This window comes from Mus pahari, chromosome 3 (assembly GCF_900095145.1).
Source record: "Mus pahari chromosome 3, PAHARI_EIJ_v1.1, whole genome shotgun sequence".
NCBI classification, from domain to species: Eukaryota; Metazoa; Chordata; class Mammalia; order Rodentia; family Muridae; genus Mus; species Mus pahari.
The window spans coordinates 45,935,258-45,945,467 of record NC_034592.1 but is presented as its reverse complement, the minus strand read 5'-3'; positions in this window follow the sequence as shown (position 1 = coordinate 45,945,467).

Genomic DNA, 10,210 nt, shown 5'->3' with positions numbered 1-10,210 from the left:
CCCTCCCCTTCTGGATGCTGCCAGAGCCCCACTGTGACCTTTTCTGGTACTTTGTATTTTTTTTTTTAAGGCTCCCCTCCCTTCCTGTGGCTGCTTGCCCACCATGTGGCTGACCTCTGTGCTGGCTTCCCATTTCCATTTTTCCTCCTCTGGGCAGCTGCTGAGATACACAACTTGCCTGCCCCCGGGTTTTTTTGTTTGTTTGTTTATTTCAATCACTAATAAAACCATCTTTGAGTTTCCATTTGAATCCATTGTTAAATTCTTCTAATTAAAGAGACTAAGAACCCCACAAGGGGACCTTGATGTACCTGTATCACAGGCATAAATTAGAAGCCCCGGGTCTTAAATGTGTAACAGTCAAGGTGAGAGAGAGAGAGAGAGAGAGAGAGAGAGAGAGAGAGAGAGAGAGAGAGAGAGAGAGTTTTTAGCTCTCTACCACCAACCCCTCAGTGGACTTAGCCCGGCTAACCTGTAACGTAAGCTTTCCATTTCTGCCTTCCAAGATTAGGGAGCAGGAGAGCAGGTTTGTATCCACATCATGTGGCACTTGGCTGGCACAAAATAAATACATGTTGCCAACAGTGTCGAGAGAACCAGGATAGACACTAGTGGGAAGTGTCTAAACATCTGAGGTTTAAGTGATAGTTGGAGCGCCGGCTATACCCACTCCTAAAATCCACTTCAGAAAAGGAGGGTGACCCTTGCTGGTCACTGAGCAGTTAGTGAAAGGCACAGTGGCAACTGATTGTGACCAACAATCAGTTTAAGGGCTCTTTGATGTCAGAACGTATTCCAAGAAAATAGAAATGCCAAGAAGAGGTATCTTGAGCCTGTGAGCTACGGGGAAAGGTTGGGTAGAGGCAGCAAGCAAAGGATGGTAATGTCAGAAGCTGGGCAGGAGAGAGGGCGGGGAAAGGAAGCCACAGCAGCTCGGAGTGCTTTGTGTAAAGTGGAAATTGGGAGGGGGTACAGGATGAAGAGCAGGAGGGGAGCTAGTTTCAAGGGCAAACCACACAGAACAGTGGGCCCACTGGAAACGCCAGCATCCCGTGCTTCCGAGCCAGCGGGAAAGCTTCCGAAAGGCAGCCATCTCTGGTGCTCTTCAGCGCCTGCATCCATTCGGTTTAAAACTGGAAACGTCAATGAGGCTTGTGTGTCTCTCCAGCCAGGGAAGCTTCGTGCTTTGTGTCGGGCAGTAGAAAACAGGGCCTTCATGTCTCAAAAGAGTAGTTTTTCTGCGGGAAAAAAAAAGCCTAGGGAAAATCAGGTTTCATTAAATGCTCTTTCATGGTCCAAATGAGTTCTGGTTTTTCTCTTCGAGTGCTGGATTCTGACTCATTGGGAGAAAACAAACCAGCGTCTTTTCTATTGTTTGCCGTCCCACGGAGTCCACGTTCTGAAAGAATCTGCCTGCTAAACTGCACTGAGACCCAAGTCATATTTTCACCTTTCTCAGTCAAGTATCTAAAGCCAAGCTTTCCGTGGCGATTTTCTGACTTCTGCTAAAATTCCAGGCCACAGCTTGGAGTCAGAGGGAACCTGGGGCATAGTTAAAATCAGACTCCAGCCCAGGCCGCAATCTTTGTCTGAAACTGAGTTTGAATATGCTTAGGTGGGACATATAGACTGTCACTTGTCAAAAGCCACTCTGCTCCCGGAGGAGTTCCTTCTCCTCCGTACACTGAAATGGAGGGCTCCTAAAGGCACCCAATACAGAAGAGACTTTGCAGCTGGCACTAATGTTTTGAATGAATTGGAAACAGCTCTGTTCCTGGCTTCTAGTCGTCACAACCCCTGACTAGTCTGATAGTGTCAGAACGGGTGAAGCCATCGTAAGTGTCCCTCAATAAGGCTTCTGTGTTCAGATCCAAGGGCATCTTCATCATAGGCTCAGGTGTGTCAGTCATGTTCTCATGCTCTGTCCTGACTCCTGGACCCTCGTGGGCCACAGTATCCTTAAGGGCAACTTCCATTCAGTCAGTATAGAGACTCATTATACACACCTTCTGTCTCCGTGTGCTTGTTTCTTCAGCTCATTTTCTTTTGATCTTCAGAGAGCAACAGATAAAAGAACTAGTTACACCCAAAAAGGAAATGAAAATAAACTTTTAAAAACATGCTGTAATAGCCGCACCCAGCTGGCACCTTGTGTTAAACAAAAAAAGGAAAAGGAAATTTTATCTGAATATTACCGGGGGGGGGGGGAAAGACTTTTAAAATCTGTCTAAATAATCATGCCCATTTGATGCTGTGGTCCACAACTGTGCAAAATAATGAAAATCTGTGAAAAATAGGTTTTTCAATGCAATAATCTTAGCTACTTTTTAAAAGATAATGGAACATGTTTTTAAAATTATCCTAGTATTAAAATTCACAGCCCAAGTTTGTTCTGGATGGATGAAAAAATGAGGTAGAAGGGCTGGGGCCCAGTATTAAAATACTTAGTCATACACAGGACTGGAGTTTCAAGTCATCACATGCACATATGTATGCATGTACACACACACACACACACACACACACACACACGTGCGTGTGCACAAGCACACATACATACACTACCATTTCACTGCAAATTCAACTTGAGCAGAAATAAAGTCCCAGGTGGTAACAAGGATAAAGGAAAGTGATAAGATCTCATGGAGTCAATTAGCCTAACCCAGTCATTTTATTTTATAATGTAGTATCATCCTGCCAAACGTTCAAACTTATATGGACAGTAACATACATTAAACATATGACTAAGAGTTCATAATCCCGAGATTATGAGAATCCTGATATTAAGAGTTAAAAAATAGCACCCTCCTTAAGCAACAATAACAACAGAAGTCAACGCCTACTTCATTTGGCTTTAATGCAATAAAACTGAGCATAACTTAAGAGGTGGGGGAGCAAATGTGGTTACACAGCTGAAGAGCTTCATATTGAACAAGGTCTAATCACTTCTCAGCTAGCCCATGTCTTGGGAGCAAATGCTCCTTGAGGGCCTTACCTTGTCCTTGGGACAGCTTCTGTATCTACTTGAGGATGCTTGCAGAGTAGACAGTCTTTATAAGATAAGGTACGGTTCCTCAGCAGTGGAACAAGGTATTAACAAGAACTATCTCCTGGGCCTGTGGGATGGCTTATTGGGGTAAAAGGACTTGCCACCAACACACCAAGACAGATGGTTTGAGTCCAGTTCCTGGAACTAGAGCTGGAAGAAGAGAACCAACTCCAAACATTGTCCTCTGACATCCAAGTAAACAGGCCCACACTCACAAACACAAGTCTCTCTCTCTCTCTCTCTCTCTCTCTCTCTCTCTCTCTCTCTCTCACACACACACACACACGCATGCACACACGTACACGTGCACACCATCCCCCCCACCACCACCACCAGGGATAAGATCAGCTACTAGCATAAATGAATGAATGAATGAATGAGTGAATGGATGGATGGATGGATGGGTGGGTGGGTGGATGAATAAGTGATTTTTTTTAAAGCCTCCTTGGGGCAAAAGCTGGTTGTGCTTATTTGTGGTGCTTTAGAAAGTTGGTGTTTTCTAATCTCAGGATTCTAAGCCGTGAGTCAGGCCTACTGTGTGTGCATTCTCCTCCAGAGTTGCTCCCTGGTGCCTTTATGGGACTCACAGGGGTGGGCGTGGGGTGGGGACTCAAGTGACCCACCTCCCTAGGGTACCCAGGACTTTCAGGAAACAGTCCCGAGCACACTGGAATGACTGGGAGCTCTAACTAAAAACCTGACTTGTGCATGAAGCTCACACTGTCTGCTGTGCCTTTGCCTGCCTGCATCTCAGTCTCGAGCCTTCTGCAGGCAGGCGCGGAGCTCTGGGCGCTTCCTCTCCGTGGGCAAGGGCGGAACACCACGGTTCTGAGGCAGGGCAGTTTGCTGGCTGGGCCTTGCCGTCAGCATCCGTCCTTTAACTGTAAAGCACAGAGAACATCTGCTCCTCAGAGTTTGGAGACAGAAGGGGACGGTGACTGTAAGCCCCAAACGCCCTGCCCACCACTCTTCCTCTCACCAGAAGCTGTCACCGGGTCCCTGTATTCTTTGTTACACAGAATTGTTCTGATCCAGTTCTCACAGTTTCTGTGGTGTGTGGCTTGTGTAATCCTTTTTCACATCGACATAGTAGAGAACAACAGATTAAAAGGTGCTCAATTAAGTGTTTCCATTATTTTCACTATTAAGGTCCCACCGGGTCCTAGCTGATTATTAATTAAAACGCTCCCCAGACGAATGGATTTGGTGATCCCTCTTAGTCACAACGTGATTTGTGAAGCACCTTTTAATCTACCCAAACAGTATCACAAAGCATTTACCATCTTCTGTAGGTCCTCAGTAACGTTTGGCCTCCTCAAGATGCCTAGGAAATCATAAACGTTCCAGGTAACGTTCTTCGGAGACCCTTTGCACAGAGCAAGTTCATGTCTAACATACAACAGAAGCTAAATGCTGCATGCATGTCAGGGACTCTCTTCTGCTGTGGCAAAAATAAAATAAAATAAAATGCTGGAAGATAGCATTTCTTGTCATTGTCTGTGTTGCCAACGATTTTATAGATCTTGTTGTTGGAGCTTGTGGTGTATTTATGATCCCCTCTTGTAGTAGTCAGAAACAATTTTCTCCAGAAGACAAAAGAAGTGCATGTTTCCTTGACTTGAAGGATTCAGAACGATAAACATCTGGGCAGTCTCAGGCATGCAGAGGCCTGGAAGATATTCACATTCTGTGTGACAGAGGAATGTGACATCCATCTCATGGGTTATAGGAAAAGCACATTTAGACGGACTGTGGTTATGAGATGATTTGAAACTGTCTAGGAAAATGGACCCACTTGGGACCCTGTGATTATACATCAGTTAGCCAGTTCATTTATGTGTGGCTAAGTCAAGAATGACAAACAGAAATAAACACCCATTGCCTCTGCTTCTCCTCAGATGTGGGGGTGGGGGTAAGGGTGAGCAGAGCCCCCACATTATTCTATTTCTGTTCCCAAACCTAGTTCCATTTCACTCGTGAGCTGGTTTCACATAAGACTCAGCGGACTGACTAGTTCTCATCAAGCACGGGAATTACGGTCTGCTGTTTACCCACGGGGACTCGAAAACATTCAGAAATGTTGTGCAAAAGGGCCAATTAAATTTTCATGTGACACAATCATATAGAAACATGGTATCTCCCTATCCATCTCTGGCTTGAGTTGAAAATTCTCCAATGACCTTCAACGTTCTACTAGTTTCTATACATAGTAAAGCACACATTTGTAGGTTTTTTTAAAAAAAGATGAATGTGGATGTTTTGCCTGTGTGTGTATCTGTGAATCACACGAATGTCTAGTGCCTGTGGAAATCAGGAGTCAGATCCCCTGGAACTGGAGCTGCTATGTGGGTGCTAAACACTGACCCCAATTCTCTGGCAGAATAGTCAGTTTTCTTTACCACTGAATTATCTTTCCAGTCTGCAGCATGTTTTAGTTGTCCCATCCCTTATTTTTACACAGTAAAGTGGATAGAATATTAATATATTTTTATATTTAAAGACCTGTGCTTCTGCTTTCCTTTAATGCCATCACTTGGAATTTTCTCTGTCTCTTCACGGCTCACTCCATTGGTTGACTCTAAAAGCAGATTTCCCAACCCTGACCCTTGTCTTTAGATACCATGCCCTTTATGTTGTAATGGCTGTGTTAGCATGGGGTTTTCTTTTGTGGGCCCACAGCCCGTCCCTCCACCACTTTCCTGTGCCTCAGCTAAGTTTCTACGGCCTCAGGAAACTTCTGTGGACCAGTGGTGACCTCTGCTGAATCCTGACCCTCTGACTAAAGTCACGCCTGGTGGTCCTGCCTTCTGCTGACCCCTAGTGTTATTCTCCATGTGATTTTTTTTTTCTGGCACTGTCCTAAGAAAGTAAGTGTCACAAACTGGCTGGCTTAAGTAATAGAAATTTGTTGTCTCTTTAGGCTAAAAGTGTGACACCAGCCTGTCAGCAGGGCTGTGATCTTTCTGAGAGAGAGAGAGAGAGAGAGAGAGAGAGAGAGAGAGAGAGAGAGAGAAAAGCACTGTGCAAGCTGTCTCCTAGCTTCTGGGAACATCTGGCTGGCCATCTCCTGTGTCTCCTTGTATATCTTTCTCTGTGTGTCTCTGTGTCCAAATTCTTCTTTGTTTGAGGACATAGGCAGAGAAGGTTGGGGCTCATCTTAATTTCCTCATTGTTAGTCAATCCCATTTCCAAATTTCAAATTTTGTAAGTATTGGGAGCACAATCTAAACCCATAAAATAGTCCTATGGGCTTTAGTTCTCACAGCCATCTTTCAGAGAAGGATCAGGGAACCCCATCAAGAAACTGATCTTGATGCCTTCAATTTCAGCACTTGGGAGGCAGAGGCAGATAGATCTCTGAGTTCAAGGCTAGCCTGGTCTACAGAGCAAGTTACAGGACAGCCAGGGCTATATAGAGAGACCCTGTCTCAAAGAAATGAAAGAAAGGAGGAAGGGAAGGAAGGAAGGGAAAGGAAGGAAGAAAAGAAAGAAAGAAAGAAAGAAAGAAAGAAAGAAAGAAAGAAAGAAAGAAAGAAAGAAAGAAAGAAAGAAAGAAAAAGGAGAAAGCAAGCAAGCAAGCAACTGCCCTTGAGCTGGACAGATGGCTCAGTGGTTATGAGCACTTGCTGCTTTTGCAGAGGACCCAGGTGCAGTTTCCAGCACCCACAGGGTGGCTCGCATCCATTTATAACTCCATTTGCAGGGAATCCAACAACAATCTTATCTGACCTCCATGGGTGCCAGGCATGCAGATGGTGCATGCATGTCATACATAGATTTGGGCAAATACCCATACACATTACAAAAACAAATCTTAGGGAGAGAGAGAGAGAGAGAGAGAGAGAGAGAGAGAGAGAGAGAGAGAGAGAGAGAGAGAAACTGACCTGACCTGAAGCTCAGTCTATGGATGAGCCTGGGGGATTGGCTTAGGGTGGTAAGGACACCACAGCATGCTATATGCCTTGAACCACCTTTTTCCCAATAAAGACATGTTTTCCCCATGGCCTTGGCAACCTAAAAGCACTGCCCCCTCCCAACTACAAGCCTCCCATCTGTCACTACCCCTTTCCCCTTTTCTGATTAACACTAAAGGGCTGGCCAAGCCAACAGAAACCCCATGTGGTCAACATCTGATTTATTCGTGGGCATTAAGTGTGCTGGATCGATATCTTTTTCCCCAATACAGGCATTTTGTATTTGTGTTCATGAATAAGCCATAGTTTGTTTGGTTTTTAAAAATATGTTCAGCCTTTATTGTATCAGAAATCTCCTGATTGCTATTATTTTTTATGATCAGTTCAACGGTCCTTTTCTGTAAAATTTCAAGGTTAAAAAGAAATAAACATAACAAGCCTCTACTAAGCATCAAAAGAACTGCCATCCAGATATGTAGTCTGGATTCCCGCCCCCTTCTGATCTCTCGGGCACGTCACAGACACAAATGTGACCGTCTGGGAGGAACCTCTCTCCCTGTTTTCACCTGCATCCAATTGTAGAATGAAAATTAAGATCAGAATTTGTTGATCATTTGCAAGATGGTAAATACATTTCACTAATGGTCTGTAATTAAAATGGAAAAATCCCACATTTGACAGGGAGAATCTGCTCTCCCAACGGCATGCTTGAGCGCTGAAGCATTTGAATCGCATTCGAATCTGGTCATCGTCCGTTAAATTCATTGGACAACAGGAGCCCGGGCTGAGCTTTCTAATTCTGGAATTTGGCAAATGTGAAAAACATCTCAGTGACTCAGATGGCAGCTCCAGCGAGACCAGATCCAACTGCATCTGCCACTCCGTTTATTGCTGACTCTGCCCAGTCTATCCGGGGATTTATTTGCCAAACCAACAAGGTAATTCTGAATGGAAGTGGAAACCATGCCCACAGCCTCTCCCGAGGGCTCAGCACTCTGAGATAATGACCTACTGATTTAGCAAGGTCAGTAGCTAATGTGCAAATAGCAGGTTGTGGCCATCCAGGCGACTTGGCCAACATTAAGCCATAAGGAAATGACAATATATCAGAGTTTCCTATGGGAACAGATTTAGGAGTAGACTAATGATTTTTGTCACAGTGTGGTGCTTTGCAACATGAGGTCTGAGCAAGTCTCTCTGGTATATTTAGACTTAGGGGATTTTTATATTCCATTTTTCTTATTTATCTATAGTGATGGTTTATATCCTCACAGAGGAGATTTGTGCTAAAATGTTCAAACTGATATTGGAATATGGCATTTCTAGATGGTTAACGCAGAGATCCAGATATCCCAATGTGACCTTGAGAAGGGATGACACCGGAGCCTTACTTTATAGATGACCTGTAATATCAAGAAGCAAGTCCTCCTAGGACAGCAGAAATCCCCAAGCACAGGCCACAGTATAGGACCTGCAGTATTGGCAGACAGAAGAGACATACACAATAATGTTCAAGTACACCACCCAGTGTCTACCTTCAGACGATGCAGCCATCATGGTTAGATGTCTAGTGTCGGGGCAGGCTCTCCAGACGGCCTGACGTGTTTGGATGGACTCCTGAACTTTAAGTTAGTTTCCTCTTCTCAAAAAAGCTAGTCAGCGTTAGCTTTTATTGCTACAGTCAGGTAACTCCCAGACTGATTTAGAGATTCTGATTTCAAAACAAAAACATAAACTTGGCTGGTTTGTACAAAACCCACGTTCTGAAGCCCTTTGAGTACCACTTGTGCCTGTACTGTGAGCCATCAGTATACTGGTCACGGGACTACAGGTACCATAGAGGCCATCGTACCAAATGGCACTCTTCCCCCCCCCCCCGAATAGATAAGTTTCTTCTTATAATTAAGTTGCTGTTGTGAGCAAATGAAATGGTATTTTTAACTTTTCACCCTACTGAAGAATCAGACCTTTCTTCATATGCTCGCTCTCAAGGTTAGTGGGGTCTTCTGGGACCTCTATTTGTGTTTTCAGTTCCAGATACAATAGTCAGACCCACTCGATTCACATCAAGTTTGCCATATATGGTGTTAGATTTTTTTTTTTTTATGTTCTCTTGGCTGGGATTGTCTAGATCCCTTACCTCCCTTCTACATTTGCCAAGGCATCTCTGAAAGAGATTCAGCCTTTCCATCAGTAGCTTGAGCAAAGAACCAGATGTCACTGCCCAATCATTTGGGAAACAGAATAGACCGGAAGGGCACAAAAAGGGCAAAGTTGCTTTCTCTTCTTAAGCCGACAGACACACCCCTACCCTTGCCTGGGATCCTGGAGCTCCTAAGTCTTGAGTCTTCTGTCCAAGACCACACCAATGTGAACCCCTCCCCAAACTCTGCACAGGTTGTCGAGTCTTTCTCCTTATATTGAGTTCCACCAGCGTTCCTGATTCTCCAGCCTGCAGATGGGGGACTGATGGACTTGCATAATTATGTGATCCAATTATAAAAATACATTCCTTAAGTACACACAGAGTTATGGCTGCTGTTTCCCTGAGACTCCTGGGAAGTCTATCAAGATAATCAAGATAAAGTTGGCAATGTTCATCCTGTTAAGTGACTATTTAATTTCTTTACTAGCAAATATTAATGCCTTATTTAAGTAGCACATTTTCCTATAAGGATACTGTCTCTCTATCTTCAAAGGCAATTCCGGAACTGTGTTAGAATCTGCTTACCAGGAACAATGATCTGAAGGAAAGTATAAAGCCACCGGGAAAATGTTGCATTCTTTTTGATGAGCCTGTGAGTTGACAAACTGTGAAATGAATTGGTAATTGAGATGTCCAAGATTAGTGGGGTCAAGGGAATCCACGCCCCCGAAGCGTAAAGGGATACTTACTGTTTTTATTGCTGGTATAGTACCCCTTGGGAAGGGCATTGCATTCTCTGACAGAAGTGTGTCTGATAAGGTTGAGAGAAGGGGAAGCCATAAAGGGCAGTGCCCAGCCACAGGGAAGCTCAAACGCTCTCTTGGAATGAGTCATATAGGGGGAGACTGAAGAGGAGACACACAGGAGGGAAAATCCATCAGAGAATGACACCGTTGGGGTCATAGCCAGAATAGGCCTCTCTTTGAAAGCTATTAAGGGGCTGGTGAGATGGCTCAGCATGTAAGAGCACTAACTGCTCTTCCGAAGGTCCTGAGTTCAAATCCCAGCAACCACATGGTGGCTCACAACCATCTATAATGA